This window comes from Callorhinus ursinus, unplaced genomic scaffold, assembly GCF_003265705.2.
Source record: "Callorhinus ursinus isolate GAN/ISIS: 27379988/994484 unplaced genomic scaffold, GSC_fseal_2.0 scaffold43, whole genome shotgun sequence".
Taxonomy (NCBI): domain Eukaryota; kingdom Metazoa; phylum Chordata; class Mammalia; order Carnivora; family Otariidae; genus Callorhinus; species Callorhinus ursinus.
The window spans coordinates 5,135,892-5,152,073 of record NW_027397105.1 but is presented as its reverse complement, the minus strand read 5'-3'; the positions used below and the strand labels follow the sequence as shown (position 1 = coordinate 5,152,073).

The following is a 16,182-nucleotide window of genomic DNA, read 5'->3' as shown; positions in this document are numbered from 1 at the left end:
CTTTTGCTTTGGGGACTACCTGCTAGAGAAGCCACTGGTATTCAAGCCCTTGTCTCAGGATCTGATTCTGCAAGCACCTATTTAAGCACTGCCTTGGGGAGCACTGATTCATTAAAGTAATGTTCATCTCAGAATTATTTAGTCTCTAGGGGCACCTGGGTGGTGCAATCTGTTGGGCATCTGACTCTTGGTTTCCGCTCAGGCTGTGATCTCACGTTCATGAGATTGAGCCCCGCATCAGGCTCCGTGCTCAGCACAGAGTCTGCTTAAGATTCTCTCCCTCGATCCTTGAGCTCGCATGGTAGACACCATGAGCAAAGCTCACCCTCCCGCGTTGAAAAAATTTATGGACAAGAAATTGTCATTGAAATTAAATGGTGGCAGACATGTCCAAGGAATATTGCGGGGGTTCAATCTGTTTATGAATCTTGTGATAGATTAATGTGTGGAGATGTCAACTAGTGGGCAACAGAACAATATTGGAATGGTGGTAATACGAGGAAATAGTATCATCATGTTAGAAGCCTTGGAGCGAGTATAAACAATGGGTGTGTTCATCAGAAATCAACTGCTTCCACATGTCCCCTCCATAGTACCTGTTTTACTACAATATAAAAATCAGGTCGTGTGCATTTTCATATTGAACTTTTTTGTTAAATCAACTTTTATAATAGTCAAAAAAAAAAAAAGATTCTCTCCCTCTCCCTCTGCCCCTCCTGCTTGTGCTCTCTCTCTCTCTCAGAATAGAGAAATGAATAAATAAATCTTAAAAAAGAATTCTTTAATATCTAAGACATAGATATGTGTCCATTAAAAGTTCTTAGTAATGCTGAATTACTTTCCCATAGCATATCAATCACAAGAGCAAACCACTCTATCATGTGTGTTAGCCCGATGTGCTAAAGGGAGATACGGGTTTTCTCAGGTTGAGGGCTGCTGGCCAGTCTGTCTGCTTTGCAAAACCTCTCTCACTGCTGCTCCCATGTAACCATAAATAGTTTTGACCATGGTGGCCGGCAAAAGACATGCAGGACGGCATGTCAGGAGCTCTGCACCAGAGCTAGGAAGTACGTCGGAGTGTAGGTTTTATGCAAACACCCAGGTGTCCCCAGGTGCCCTGAAGACAATTGAGGGGGAACAGAGTGGTATAAAACTCAGAGGCTGGTGGGAATGCTTTCAGTTTATGAAGGTATTATAACCATCAATATGTACTCCAGGCATCTGCAGCCAAACTCCTGTCCTGACCTCAGGGACAGGGAAAGGGAAAGGGAAAAGGAAGCCTTTGCTAATGGATTCAATATTGGGAATTCATTTCTTAATGCCTTATACCATAGTGATCCCAAGTGCTGACGACGAGTCTATATGGGCTGACATGGAAGGATGTACAAGATAAGTTTTAATGCGTGTGTGTTTATAAAAAGCAAATTTTGTTAAAAAATAATTATTATTTCTATACACAAGGAAATAGTACAATACTGGCATAGATTTATTGGACATTTTACTTTTACTCTCTGTATTTCAGGATAGTTTGAATTTGTCATAATAAGTTTGCATTTATAATCTGAAAAAAAGAATCTCTGCTCCTCTTTTCTCCTGGAAGCTCCCTAAAAAAAAACAACAAAGAGAATGAGGAACAGAAACGTTACATATTTGATGATGCGGAGACATGTTCATTACTTCAAACTACAACTTGTGAGTGAGGGTTAACACACACAGTTAAAATCCTTCAGAGTGAGCGAAGATGCTGAGAGAGGACTCTTGTCCCTGAGGTTTTTGGATGGAGTGGTCAGAGCCCAAAGTTCTCAAGTGGAACTCTTTTTTTTTTTTTAATATTTAATTTATTTATTTGAGAGAGAGAGCACAAGCAGGGGGCAGGGGCAGAAGGAGATGGAGAAGCAGGGTCCCCACTGCACAGGAAGCCCAAAGCTGGGGCTCAGTCTCAGAACCCTGGGATCATGACCTGAGCCAAAGGCAGATGCTTAACCAAGTAGGCCACCCAGGTGCCCAAGACTCTTTCTGGAGAAAAGTAAGTTTGGGATACATGGGTAGCAGAGGGAGTTTTTCTGAAAGCTGATGCCATGGAATAGCGGAGAAGCAGAGCTGACCAGGAACTTATGAAGACCTGACACCTTTGTGAAAAGTAGGATATTTGTAAAGGAGAAACCAAAAGGTAAGAAGCATAATTAAAACTGCAACTCTGACCTGCTGGAGAAAATTAAAGGCTAAGTCACCCCCATCAAAACAACTGAGACATTCGGAGTTTCCCTGTGACCAAGGAGATTTTCTGCCAGCTTATGGCAGGAGCAAACTTGGGTGAAGGAGTGTTTGGACACAGTAGACTCCAGGCTACTTGCTCCCCCAGCTCAGCCCTGCAAACTTTCTCTCTCTGTCCAGCATCAGAAGAATGGAGCCCATGCTAGGAAAAGCAACGATCACAGAGAAGACAAACAAACCAATGTGAGTGTGGAGCGGGGAACCTAAAAAGGACACATCTCAAGAATATTCTAGAACAAAGCAGGTAAAAATTACCAGCAGAGTTCTATGTGAAATAAAAGATATAATATTCTACTTGAAATGAAAGTGCAAAGAAGAGATACAAGGGCTCAAGAAGGAAACGATCAAACGATAGAAGGGGATGAAAAGTGGGTTGGTTACGGTCAAGGGAAACATGGCAAGGCAAAGTGAAGACATCTGGGAAATGATGGGCAACCCCAGAAGCAGTGAAAAAGAGAAAAGGAAATGCAGAAACACAGTCAGGAATATGAAAGACGGGATTGAGGAAATGGAGCAAAAAATGAATTTGACAAGGATAAAGAGTTTTAAAAACGCAGAGAGAAAATGAGAAAAGAGTTCAGGAAAGCTATTCAAAGAGAAGATGGGGAAACTTTGGTGCGTCTGGAGAGTTTTCCCGGGGAGATGAAAAGGGACTGATGAAGGCCAGCAGCCCAGGGTACCCTAATAAAGTTAGGGGAGTTCAGTGAAGCATTCTAGTAGAGAAAGAATTCAATTCAGACTCCCTTATTAGTTCTTTATTGACAAGTCACACACTGCGCCCAAACTCAATGGCTTATGAAACCAAACATGTATTGTCACGTAGTTTCTGTAGGTCAGGGATCCAAGCGTGCCTTACTGGGTTCTCTGGCTCAGGGTCACTTACAAGGCAGCCACCATGGGGTTGGTCTGAGCTGTGGCCATCTCAAGGGTGGGCTGCGAGGACCCGCTCCCAAGCTCACTCATGTGATCGCGTTCATAGGATTCAGTTGCTCAAGGCCTGTTGGAGTGAGCACCTTGGTTTTTCTCTGGCTGTTGGCTGGAAGCTGACCCCAATCTTTGCCATGTGGCATTTCCAAAAGGCTCCTCAACAATATGACCGTTGGCTTCCCTTTGGACCACAAGTGCCAGATAAAGTACAACTGTTTGACTCTCAGAAAACCATGAATAATTTTTGAGTATAAGTGTGTCCCAAATACTGCGTGAGACACACACGAAAAGATTATTCGTTGCTTGTCTGAACATTTAAATTCACCTGGGCATCTCTATGTTGATTTGCTACATTAGGCAACCCTGTTCAGATGAGCCAGTAAGAGAGCTGAGGGGGACGAGAAAGGCAGAAGTCATGGTCTTTTGGTAACTTAATATTGGAAATGATATCCCATCGCTTTTATGATATCTTATCCATTAGGAGCAAGTCACTAAGTACAGCCCACTCTCAAGGGAAGAGGATTTCATAAGGGCATGAACAGTAGGGGGAAGAGATTGTGGTGGGGATCTTAGGGAGTCCCCAATGTACACCCTACACCCACACCCACCCACACACACACACACACACACTCACATACACGCGTGTGTGCACACACACACACACACACAAAGCAAATCATACACACGGATGAATCAAAATCAGGTGTTGGAGACCCTTACATATAGGAAGACTCAAGGCTACAAAATGGAAGCAATGTCTAGAAAATTCTCAGGGCAGTGCATGCCACTACGTGCCACTAGGAGAACAAAAAAGAAAGTGTTGAACATTCCAATTACCAGAAGGGAAGGAAGGTCAAAAAAGGACAACAAATACTATAGAGTGAAAGGTTTTGTTTTTGTTTTGAAAGTATTAAAAATAGAAAGGATTAAAAAAAAACCCAAGATGATAAAAATATGGTAATTTGGTTCATCAATAAATTTAACTCAGATAGACTCACCTTTTAAAACATTTTATTTTATTGAATATTAGCAGACTGTACCAAAAAGCAGAACCTAGGAGAGGTATCTAAAGCAAAATGATCTGAAAAATTGAAGACAAATCAGCAGTGAGCAACATAACTAACAAGTGCGTTTTACTGACAGACGAATGTGAAAAATCATTATTTTGGACTGGAAACGTTGTTCACGGTAAAAAGGATATATAGGTGACAATATAATGAGCATCCCTCATGAATCGTGATACATCAAACAGAGAAGCATCAGTATGTATATGGTAAAATTGGAGATTTTATTTTTTGTTTTATTTCATTTTTTTATACTGGAGAGTTTAACACACCTTTCTCAGTGTCTGACAGATGAAGTAGAAGGAAACCACGTAGAGACACCCAAGGAGCATGATAAACAAGCTGCACATGACATCGAAAAATAGGTCAGAGTAAAAAAGGAAAAAAATCCACTGACCGAGGAACACTTCCGAGTAGAAATGGCAGAGAGTACGCTTCCTGCTCATGAAGCAATAAACACATAAAATAACAGTGAAGTAAAAAACAAGAACAAAGCAAAAAACAAAAACAAAAAAGCTCTACTATCTAGAAAATGTAAATTCTCTTAAAAAACTCTTGTGCCAACGAGAAAAGCAAAACCAAAGTTGCACGCTTTTTATAAACAAGGAAAATTTTAAAAGATGACATTGATCTTGATCAGTAGAAATGAAGTCTGTTTCTTCAAAGGAATACACATCTGATCATGCCGGTCCCTTATTTAAAACTGCTTAACGGCTGCCCATTGCTTTTTGAATGAAGTCGAAACTCTGAGGCCTTTATGTTCGGTGATGTGTGGTGGTGGGGGGGGGGGTCTCTCAGATGGTCCCCCATGGTGGCACTTCCTGCTAGCCAAGTGATGGATGTCACTTTTGAGATTAGGTTTTTAAAAGGCTCTGGTTTCTCTCTGTGTGTCTCTGTCTCTCTCTGAGAGTAGAATAGGAGATACCCAGACACGTCTGACCCGAGAAGACAGGTCTTGCAGTGGTTTGTTTATCAAACAGACAGAGTGAGCAGGGGCAGAAGGAAGGTGGGAAGAATTTGAACACAGTAGCCATTCCCACTAATACCCTGGACCAAAAAGTGTCTCTGGATACTGTCCAGTTAGATTCGGGACTCCGTCCCCTCTGAGTGTGAGGAAAAGTGGAGTGGATGTAGGCATAGAAACCCCTGCAACTTCCATGGCTGTTATTATCTTCTCTAATCCAGTGGCTCAAGAAAGAGGCAAGCCCGGGATCTACAGGGATACGGCTGTTCCCTCAGGGAAGGGGGCAGTTCTGTTCCCACTTCCTGAGTCCCCCCTCCCCATGGGGCCACCACAGCTCCTTTGTGTTGTTTTGGAACGTGAGAGGGACAGCATACTTAGGATTCATGATAGCATCTAAAAGAGGTCCACGTATACTTGGATCATACGTATTCCAAGTCTGTAGAGCACAGAATCCCAAATAGTCACCTTCTGGTCTCCTTTCCGCCTCAGAGTGTGTAGAACTCCTTCAATCCATACAGCCCACCAGAGACTGTACAACGAACCCACGTCACAAAAGAAGAATGCCTAAATTTTAAGAGGAAACAGAAAGAAATCAAGACCTGAACATGAAAAGTGCTTTATCTTCTAGAAAGAAAAATCTCCCCAAATTACACTGCAACCATTCTCCCCTCCCTAATTTCCCATGATGCTTTTAGGGTCACCTAGGCCAAAGGGTCTCATTTTAATTTTTTGGCCACACGCTGAGCTTCTTTGGCGTTGTCTACAGTCAAATTATCCAACTCTGGGCTCTGGCATGGGAGCCTTTTCAAATGCATGAAGCGTCAGCATGGAAGAAATGCATTCCTTTCCATGCTCCTTGTACCCCTTCCTCTTGGTAACCGACTCCTCTCCCACTGTGAGTCGGGTGGGGATAGTCCATCGAGCGTCTTCACCTCCCCTACTGTAGGGTTAAGCATGTCACCAAGAGAGGCCATCAGTGACCGCGTTCCCGCAACACGTGGACACGCTGATTGGATTTGATCTGGACACAAGACCCGAGTAAGACCCATCAGGGCCCTTTGGGTTGGAGGAACAAAAAACACGGCTTCTCTCCAAAAAGCAAGAGTTCTAGAGGCAATGTAAGCCTGAGGATGCAGCCATGGGATTGCAGGCACAGGATGAGGGCAAAATGCTGGGCGCCTGGGTGGCTCAGTCAGTTAAGCATCCGCCTTAGGCTCAGGTCATGATCCCAGGGTCCTGGGATCGAGTCCCGCATCGGGCTTCTTGCTCAGCGGGGAGCCTGCTTCTCCCTCTCCCCTCCCCCACTCATGCTCGCTCTCTTCCTCTCTCTCTCTCTCACACACAAAAATAAATGAGTAAAATCTTTATGAGGACAAAATGCTATTATCACACGAACAAAGCCTAACTGAAAATAAGAACAAGCAGAGACAAACAGCTGAGTGGTGGGGAGTGTCAGATGGTCAGAAAAAGAGAGACTTGCGACAATATTATTTGAACCTCTGTAGTCATCCCAACCCGAAGCTAGATCCACTCCAGATGCCTTAATTACATGAATCAATTACTTGCCTTTTATTGCTGAAACGGGTTGAGTGAGTTTCTGGCTCTTTCAGTTCAAAAAGTTTTGAGTAGCCCAGGCAATGAGACATGCGTCGTTTCTATGGCGAGAGACGTCTCTTCCCCCAACACACATACGATGCATGACTCCTGCAGATGGCAAAACACAAAAGTGGTGCCATCATCATGCTAGCCTGGAACCACGCCAGGGACGGTGGTATCTCCAGTTAAGAGACCTGCCTTCCCACCACGCACACACTCTGAAGTTGAGGACTGAAGAAACCACCTCCCTTAACTCCATGAAAAATCTATCTTGGACCTAAACTGGGAGCCTGTGATTTCAGCGTGAGGTCCAGGACCCTTCCCATCTGGCTCCAGTCATTCCTCCTTCTTGCTACATCTGGTTATTGGTGCCGGTGGCCACACAGCCCCCAGCCTGGCCAGAGCTGTCTCCTAGAACTGGGTCCAGAGCTTAGATCTCCCCCCCAGGTTGTGCTTTGGTCCCAAATACTCATCTTTGTGCATTTCCCAACTTGGCTCCAGATCGGGCACGAATACATTACTGATTCAGTGTAGGGTTTTGTTAATATGATATTATTATGTCCAAGGCCCATAAATGCCTGGATATTACTGAGATACCTATACATTAGGAACAACGAAAGAATTACAATGAAAGTAATCCTTACTTCGCAGATGGTGAGCACCTGGTATGCTGCTGTAGGGCTTCCTGGCAAAGTTGAATAGGAAATGCAGCGTAGGCCTCTTGCGAAGGTTTTTTCACGCTCTGAATTTAACACAATCAGGTCTCCAAAGCAGGCCCCGCCCTATTCTCCCAACCACAGGTACAAAGGAAGAAGATAAGGAGAAATTTTATCAGTCAGCCCTGCCTTATCTGCTCACTACGCCCATACCGGAAGAGATGGCTCATAGATGCTCAGTCTTTTAACTCACAGTGCCTCGTAGTAACTCTGGCCTAATATTCTGCATTCATTTATCAATTATTTACTAAGCACTTAACATATATGAAGTGCTGTTCTAGGCATCAAAGATAAAACAGGACGGAAAAAGTGCTACCCTCACTGAGCTTATGTAATTATAGGAGAAACAGACTAAAATCAGATAAGCAAATAAAGAGGTATTTAAAATGTGGAAAGTGACTTCAAAGAAATTAACGTGGCACTGCGCTGGTGAGTAACTGACAGAGGGCTGTAGTGGCTTGGGTGGCTCATGAAGGCCTTCCAAAGGTGATATTTGAGCTAGCTCTGATGAACGCAGAGTTGTCTGTTGTGCGAAGAGCCAGGAGAGGCACATTAGAGCTGAAGTATCATGTGCAAAGGCCCTGAGGCAAGGAAGACTTTAGGACATTCTCAGAACGGCCAGCAGGGCCACAACATGGAGGAGGAGAAGAAAGGTGCAGTGAATGAGGTTGGAGAAGGGGTTAAAGCCAGACCCTGTGGTGCTGACAAGGTCATGATGAATACTGTCAGGACTTCAGAGTTTATTCCAAGAGCACTGGGAGGTCATTGGAGGGTATTAAGCAAGAAAGAGAGAGAGAGATGTGATTCATCATTTAGGAGGATTTCTCTAGCTGCTATGTAGACATCATTAGACTCTAGGAAGGCAAAGCAGGACACGTGGCAGAAAATTAAAGCAGAGGTCTAGTTGTTCCAGACGCTGAGCAACAGAATCATCAATTCTTCCTCCCTTGGGGGTGAAGGGGTTGAAACAAACTGGTTGCCAGAGAAGAAAGCATGAGGAGAGGGGGACGAAATGCACCTTCCACTGACCTATAAGATTAAACGTAGACCCCTTACCTGGATACACAATGAAGAGACGTTATATGCTTTAAGCTCATAATTTAGCTTAATCTTTACAAAAGCCCTTGGAAAGAGATATCTCCCCATTTTACAGACAGGAATACAAGTGTCGAGAGTTTAATTAAGGAGTGATGTCTTCAAGATGGGAGAAGAGGAAGTCCCTCATTTCTCCACAAGAATACTGATTTAATAATAATATATGGATCAAAATACTTTTATGAGAAGTCCAGAATCCAGTGAGGAGGTTGCAGTATTCCAGATGAGAAACACACACACACACACACACACACAAAACATGAACACCCATATTGAAATGAGTAAGAAGAGCAATTTCACTATCTGCGCCAGCCCCTCCCCCAAGCTGGTATAGGTCAGCACCAGCAGAGATTGCCTAGCCCACAACTACTCTTTTGAGGGAAATCGACCGGAGCGCACCTCCAACATTCTAGTTTTTTTTGGCACACTGCCTGAGGGGCCAGTTTCTGTCTTGCTTCACACAGAACACTGAAAGAACCAGCATAATTCAGATACCTGAGGGCAGTTTAAGAACAAAGGAAAGGGGGTGGTAACTTGGTGCATCCAACACAGCTCCATAGGATTCAGAGAAGGAAGAAACTGAAGACTTCATTCCCAGGAGAAAGGAAGAGGTGTGGAATGTGCTTCCAAGGTCCCAGCCTCTTGATGCACTGCCTGAGAGGCTGGGGTGTCTGTCATGCTTCACCCAGGCACCAGTGGAACCTGCATAGTTTGGTAGGGGTGGCTATGAAAAGTTCCTGGCGATTTGGTGCATCTAACGCACCTTTGTGAGAAGGAATTTATCTCAGTGTAATAAGAATACAACTAACATCATACTTAATGGTGAAAAACTGAAAGCTTTTCCTCTAAAACCTGGAACAAGGCAAGGATCTCCACTATCACCACTACTATTCAACATAGTATTAGACAAGAAAAAGAAATAAAAGACACCTAAATCAGAAAGGAAGAAGTAGAATGATCTATTTGCTGATGACATGATTTTATATGGAGAAAAACTTAAAGACCACACCGCCCCAACACACACACAGTTAGAATGAACAAATTCAATAAAATTGCAGAATATAAACCCAATATACAAAAATCAGTTGCATTTCTGTACACTAACACTGGATTACCCCAAAAGGAAATTAAGAAAACAATCTCATTTTCAATAGCATCAAAAATAATAAAATGCTTAGAAATAAACTCAACCAAGGAAGCAAAAGACTTGTACAATTATATAATCTGAAAATTATATAAAATTGATGCAAGAAATTAAAGAAGACACAGACAAATGGGAAGACGCCCTGTGTTTATGGATTGAAAGGTTTAATGTTGTTACAGTGTCTAGCCAGGGCTGATGGACGCATCACCTGGGTGCATAATGTCAGAGGATAGAGTATGATGTCACAAACTTGCTTTAGTTGCATTTCTGAAATAATTCATGCTGATTCCACAGAAAATATGCTCTCCCTCCTCTCAGCCCACAAGCAGATCCCAATACACCAGAGAAGGAAGAAAGAGCGAAGAGAAGTCTCCTTATTCCCCCCACACTAAGGTCTGATCAGTGCTGGGGGAAGGAGAGGGGAGCACAGATGGGAGTGGAACTGAAGGCCCCTGGGATGTTCAATATCAGAAAGTGTCCAGAAAATTAAAGGGTCTGACAGAGACATTAGTGAGGCACACGAAGGGGAAAATTGTCACAGCATTCTGAAGGAAACGATTGGACAGAAAAAACAAATTTGTGTTTTATCCCACACCCAGCCCAAATGTGGCTAAAATTCGAGTAATAATCAAGACAATGGCAGTTCATACTGATGGAGAACTAACCGTGTGCCTGGGGCTGCACCAAGCACAGAAACCGTCACTGGCTTTGATATGGATGCCATGTTGAGAACACAACAGGGACTTGCTGAGGTCCCCCTGCTGAGACTCCGTGTTCCAGTGCAGGCAGCCCTGCTTCCATGACCATGCTCCTCCCCAGGGTTAAGATACACCACTGCCATTTCCCCAGAAGGTGTGTTCTGGCACATGGGAGGGCCTCAGGTGGCTGCAGGTACATGGTACAAGCTGTAGTCTGGGGGCCTTGGAACCTCTGGCTTCAACAGGCTTATCTCTCTATGCCAAGGTGCTGTGGCATCACTACTTCTCTGGGACCCATGGTGTGAAAACAGTATGGTAAGCATTGCTACGGGGGAAAGGCAGGGACCGAACTCACAATTTGTAAGCAACTGCTCTGAACCAGGTTGTCCACTTGCCAGGCACAGTTTTGGGAGGACCCCAGAGGTTCTCTTTTTGATCATTCTAATAACCCTGGGAGGGAGAGACAAGTAGCTTCATCTTGCAATAAGGATGTTAGGTTCAGAGAGCTTCTGTAACATGCCCACAGCCTGTGTTTTGTACCCCGGTCTTAATTTATAAAGGTGACTGTGTGATGATACCAAGAGGTCAATGCCACTGAAAGAGAAGTTGAATGTCACAGTACCCCCGGAAATGAGAGACGTGATTCACCATGCAGGCCCATAGGAGGAAGACCCCAGGCTTAGGTCAAGAAATGGAAGCAGGAGTGAGGGAAGGTTTAGACCACCCTGTTTAGGGGGGGCAGAGAAAGACGGGACAAGGTGAACAAATTAGAACTGGCTAGTCTGGACAATTTCAGCAGGGCTTTGGGCTACATGGGGTGTTCCCTAGTTGCCCAGCACGTAGCCCTGTCTGATTCGGGCGACTATTGACCCCTGGGTTGTTCTGGCCAGGTAGAGGAGGTGTGGCTCTGGGTTGGTTAGTCTGCATATCAAAGGCATGCTCCTGGCTGACACTTAGCCATCTCTAAGAGTTGGCTAACCCAGGGAAGGCCAGTCTCTCCCTGGCAAGAAAGATTTTCCAAGATGTCAAAACACCATAATACACGGAAAATTTAAAAACACGATTAATACACTACAAAGCCAGAAAGGGCTAGAGCTGGGATTCAAACCTGGATCTTCTCACTCTACCTTTATACCACGATACCTTCTTTATATACTGCCCATGGCAGTACTGGCCCCCGGAGCTGACTTTTATGAGGTTTAGCACCAGTCGCAGTGGGTCTGAAGAGCAGGAGGTCAGGGCTGGACAGGGCACAGCACGTGCTTGTCAATCCAAGTCCTTTTCCAAAGGAAGTGACGGTGCATAAGCAGTGTGGGAACTTGAAGGTGGTAATATCCAGGCCCCGTGTCTATTGAGAACACTCTATCTTGTGTCTGGGATTGTGGGTGCTTTCCATGGCGAGAAGCCTGGCTTCTGATGAGAGTCCCTAAGGAGGGAACCAGGTAACAGTGGCTCCCACAAGCGATCTGAAGCAGTTTCTGGTGAGCAAACCCTGTCATCCTGCAGGAGGGGAGAATGGGGTGGGCAAATTAAGCCAGCTTGGGGAGACCTACAAAGGTTACATTGTTGGGCTCTTCTTTTATGTTCTGACTCTAATAAGGATCAGGAGTGGGGAGTCACATGGAAGAGGGGAAGCAGAACCTGCTGCCACCCCCTTCAACGTTTCAGAGGACCAGAGATTAGCCCTAGCAAGGGAAAGATTGAACTGAGTTTCGAGGGAGCAATTAGTAGATTCTATCTACTAATATGGGTGACAGGTCAGGAAGGACCTTCAACGTTGATTTTTGTGATGTGAGACGCAAGTAGAAGAGGTCCAGACAGACAGCTTACATTAATTTAATGGCGTGGGCATTCACGCTCACATGCACATGCGCGCACACACACACCAATTACAGTCACACCATGATTCTTACCACCCCAGATCCTCGGGTTGCTGTGGAGAGCCAATCAATGTGAGATCCGCAATGGTTGACCAATTTACACAAGCAGCTTGAGAATAATACAGATTTCCACCCATCTTCTCTCTGATAATCTTCTCTTATATATTCCTTTTTGATTTTGATTCTCACCTTCCACAGACAGCTTTTATGTGTTCTGTCCTCTGTTCATTCATTCATCTGTTCATGCACTCATTCATGTATTCTTTAGACACCCAATGAGTTTCTTTTGATGTTCCAGGTTGGAAGTGATAAAACAGCTAAAATGCAGTACTTCTCTGTGGTTGGGACACTGGTGTTTGGCTCCAGGAACACTCTATTTTTCTGCCAGGCAAACACGACTCTAATTGGTAGATGTTGTGTTGTTTGTCATGCAAATGTGATTTCACTTCGAACGGGGTTTTAAATTGATGACTGAATTCATTATTTTTTTAATCATAAAAGCCTTACACTTACACACACACACACACTATATTTTCTTCATCCTCAAACACAGGCATTCTGCCAAACATTGATGGGCATGGCCATTCTCCTTTGAAATTAATTAAAAACACTTATAATTAAATAAATTTGATTTACAGCAATACTTGTTCTAATGCCAGTATTAACTTTCATGGTCTGGCTCTTCTTCCTTTCCATTCCTTTCATTTCATTTCAGCATCATTTTATGCTGTGAGGTTCTGAAGTGACAGAAAAGCCAGAGCATCGACAGCCAACATTTGAGAAGCCTCCATTTTCTGCCAGGCACTGTTCTGAACACTTTCCACGCATTGCTTCCACTAATCCGTACTGCTGTACACCTCGTGGGTATATACTGTATCATCTCTGATTGTGGATGTGGAAACTGAGGCACAGAGCAGTTAACTTTCTCAAGGTCATGCCAAACTAGTAATTTGGCAGAGCTGAGATTCATACCCACCCCACCTGGCCCCAGATCCCATTTCTTGTCTCGTATTCTGCACTATGTCCCAAAGCAGAAATGCACCACCACCAATGGAAGGATGGAAGGTAAAGCAGTCCCCAGACAGGAAGAATTGACAGATTTCTCTTTAACGTGAGCAGAAAACAGAAATTAGAATAACATGACAGATAGGGCTGATGCTTAGTGGGAAGTTATTCTTGCTTGTCCACAAAGAAAATGCTTCCCCCTGCAGGCACATGCTTCCTGCAATTACACACACCTCATAAACCTTCCATGTTTATAGGCTTTTAAAATTATAAAATTTAGAAATCAAGTAAGAGCCAACTATAAAATTAACCTCAAATGACCAATGTAAGTGTCATGGGCTAGGTGATGCCTTGCTGAAACTAGATCTTTAAACCCAGGGTGACAGTGGTCCCACCTGTCACAAGTGGTCCTTTTGAGGACATCTAGACTGCTGTGTGATCTCTGTGTCCTCCTACTCGTTTTCCCCACTAGGGCTTTGGCAAAACCTTTGTTCACGCAGAGAGCCAGGGCAGTACATGGCCTCACTTGCTGGGAATGCCTCCATGTTGTATAGAAGTATATTTAGTAACCTACACAATAAAAGAGACTACTCACTGGGGGCGGGCGGGGGGTGGGCACTGAAATCGCATTGCTCCTGAAAAACGGAAAACAAAGCCAACAAAATGAGTTTTTCTCAGGTTCTCATCAGGGCTTATTTGATTGTGCTTGGCATACAGTTTGAACAAGCTTAGTTATCTGGTTTCTCAATCTATAGCAGATTGCAAGCAGCAAATTAAAAAGAAGGGAGAGATACCGCCGTACGCTAGGATAATGAAAAGATTGAGGCATGCCAGCTGAGAGCCAGAGAGAAGAGTATCAATCATGGGGCCATTTAGCATCACCCTTAAATTGCCCCCAATACAACTGGTCCCATTATAGAACAACACCGCAACTGACACTCCCAGTGATGACTCATAGAGTCATAAAGGAAGGCTAAGTGGTTTCCTTCACGCTCCGTAAGATGTCAGAAAATGTAAAATTCACTTGTCAAAGATGTTCATTGAAAATGATTAAAGTAAGAAAGGGTTTCAGTGTTTAAAGGGCAAGCCCCCTTTGGAACTGGCCAGGTCCTGAGGCGTGATGGTGGAGAATTGTTAAAACGATAATGTCTCATCTGCATGTGCTCTTTCTTAAGTTAGAATGTAAAGAAACTGAGAGCAGGGGCTGGAGACATATTTCTGGCCTTTGTGGCCCCCAAAATAGACTGTTGCTCATGCCATCATCATCATAATCACTGCATATTGTCCCAGGCTTCACACTTAATGACTCATCATGACATGTATACATATGATCTGGTAACCCGCACCTCGTGGCTTTGCGATATGGCCACTACATTTCCCAGAATCCCCGTTGCAGTGTGTTTCTGGTTAGGGTGGGCCATAAGAGATATTTTTTATGCCAGATTTTGAGGATGCATATGAAGCGGCTGCCATTTTGTTTTATACTCCTCCACCTTGCCGCTGATCTGTGGACTCACCTTGTTGGCCTGGGGCAGCTGCCATGGAATGGGCTCCACCTTCGCCTGGATCCTCCTTCATCTTCACCATCTCCTGGGCCTGGTGTGTGTGGCTGTGTGATGTAGGATGCCGGCCTCTCTTGCAGGACCCAGCTTCACTGAAGTTGGAGGCAGTGAGGAATGACACTGGTTCAAGTTGGTCCCGCCAGGCTCCTATTCATGTCCATGGATTCCAACTTGTTCTTGTTCCTCTCCACCTTACATCCATCTGCCTGTTCTGAAGATTTCAAGTACCAGCATCAGGCAGGGAGAGAAGAGCCTCCCAGAGATGGTTTAACTACTGCCACAATTGAATAAAGCCAAACCCTTGACATATATATATTCTAGTATGGCTCTGCTTCTGTGATTGAATTCTAATTGACTGATAGACCTTTCACGGATGCGGAGAGGGAACTCAGGAAGGGCAACTAATTCGAGTCCTCAAAGCAAGTATAGGGGTGGAACTCAATTTGGTTCCATCACTTGTGTTCCTATTCATTAAGTCACATGGTTTCTTGAATAAAAATTCAGCAAATGGATGAATTCAAATAAATATAACATCTGATATGGTAGGAGCTGCAAAGTAAGGAAGTCATTTCATTTTCTTGAGTACCTCCTTAGTGCCCAGAGAGCCTGGTCCTGGCATTGGGCAAACCAGCTGCTCCAGAATCTACTTTAGAACTATCACAATGGGATCCTTTCATTCTCATCTATGACTAAACAACCACCAGTCAAATCTAGGTAGACCTATCAACAGAGCTCTCTCCTCCTTTGAAAACATTTCCAGAAGTCTCTTCACTGACACAGCTGTCTAGTAGAAATGGAAGATAAAGATAAACATGTATACATTCGTGTCGGAAAGGGCTCTGGGGCAGTGGTTTTATTTTCCATTCAATGTGCTTCTGTTAGTGAAATACGTGGCTAGTCATTTCTACTTAAAGTAACAATAGAGAACATTAATCCAGACGCATCATATCTTCTGAATAGAGGCATGCAATTTGCATACACCAGTGTTGCTAAACTCTAAAAAAAAAACTTGACGTTTACTTCCATTTAGGATTTTTTTGTGTGTGTGCGTGACAAAGTCTTTACTTTTAAATGATTATCGGTACACTGAGGAATAACATGTAGCAAGTTCTTAAATTCTGTCATCTAGTAATTTTGATTAAGAGAAACTAAAAGCAGCCCAAACATTTATACTAGGATCTGTTGTTCTAACACTTAGCCGGAAAGGACTATTTGAAGGCTGGCTCTTCCAAGATGTCCATCGACAGATGAATGGAT

The 16,182-nt window shown here is 43.9% G+C and overlaps 1 pseudogene; it reads left to right on the top strand.

The window, feature by feature from the left end:
• The first annotated feature begins 310 nt into the window (after positions 1–310).
• LOC112817316 (small nuclear ribonucleoprotein G pseudogene) lies at positions 311–555 on the top strand (annotated as a pseudogene).
• The last annotated feature ends 15,627 nt before the right edge of the window (positions 556–16,182 follow it).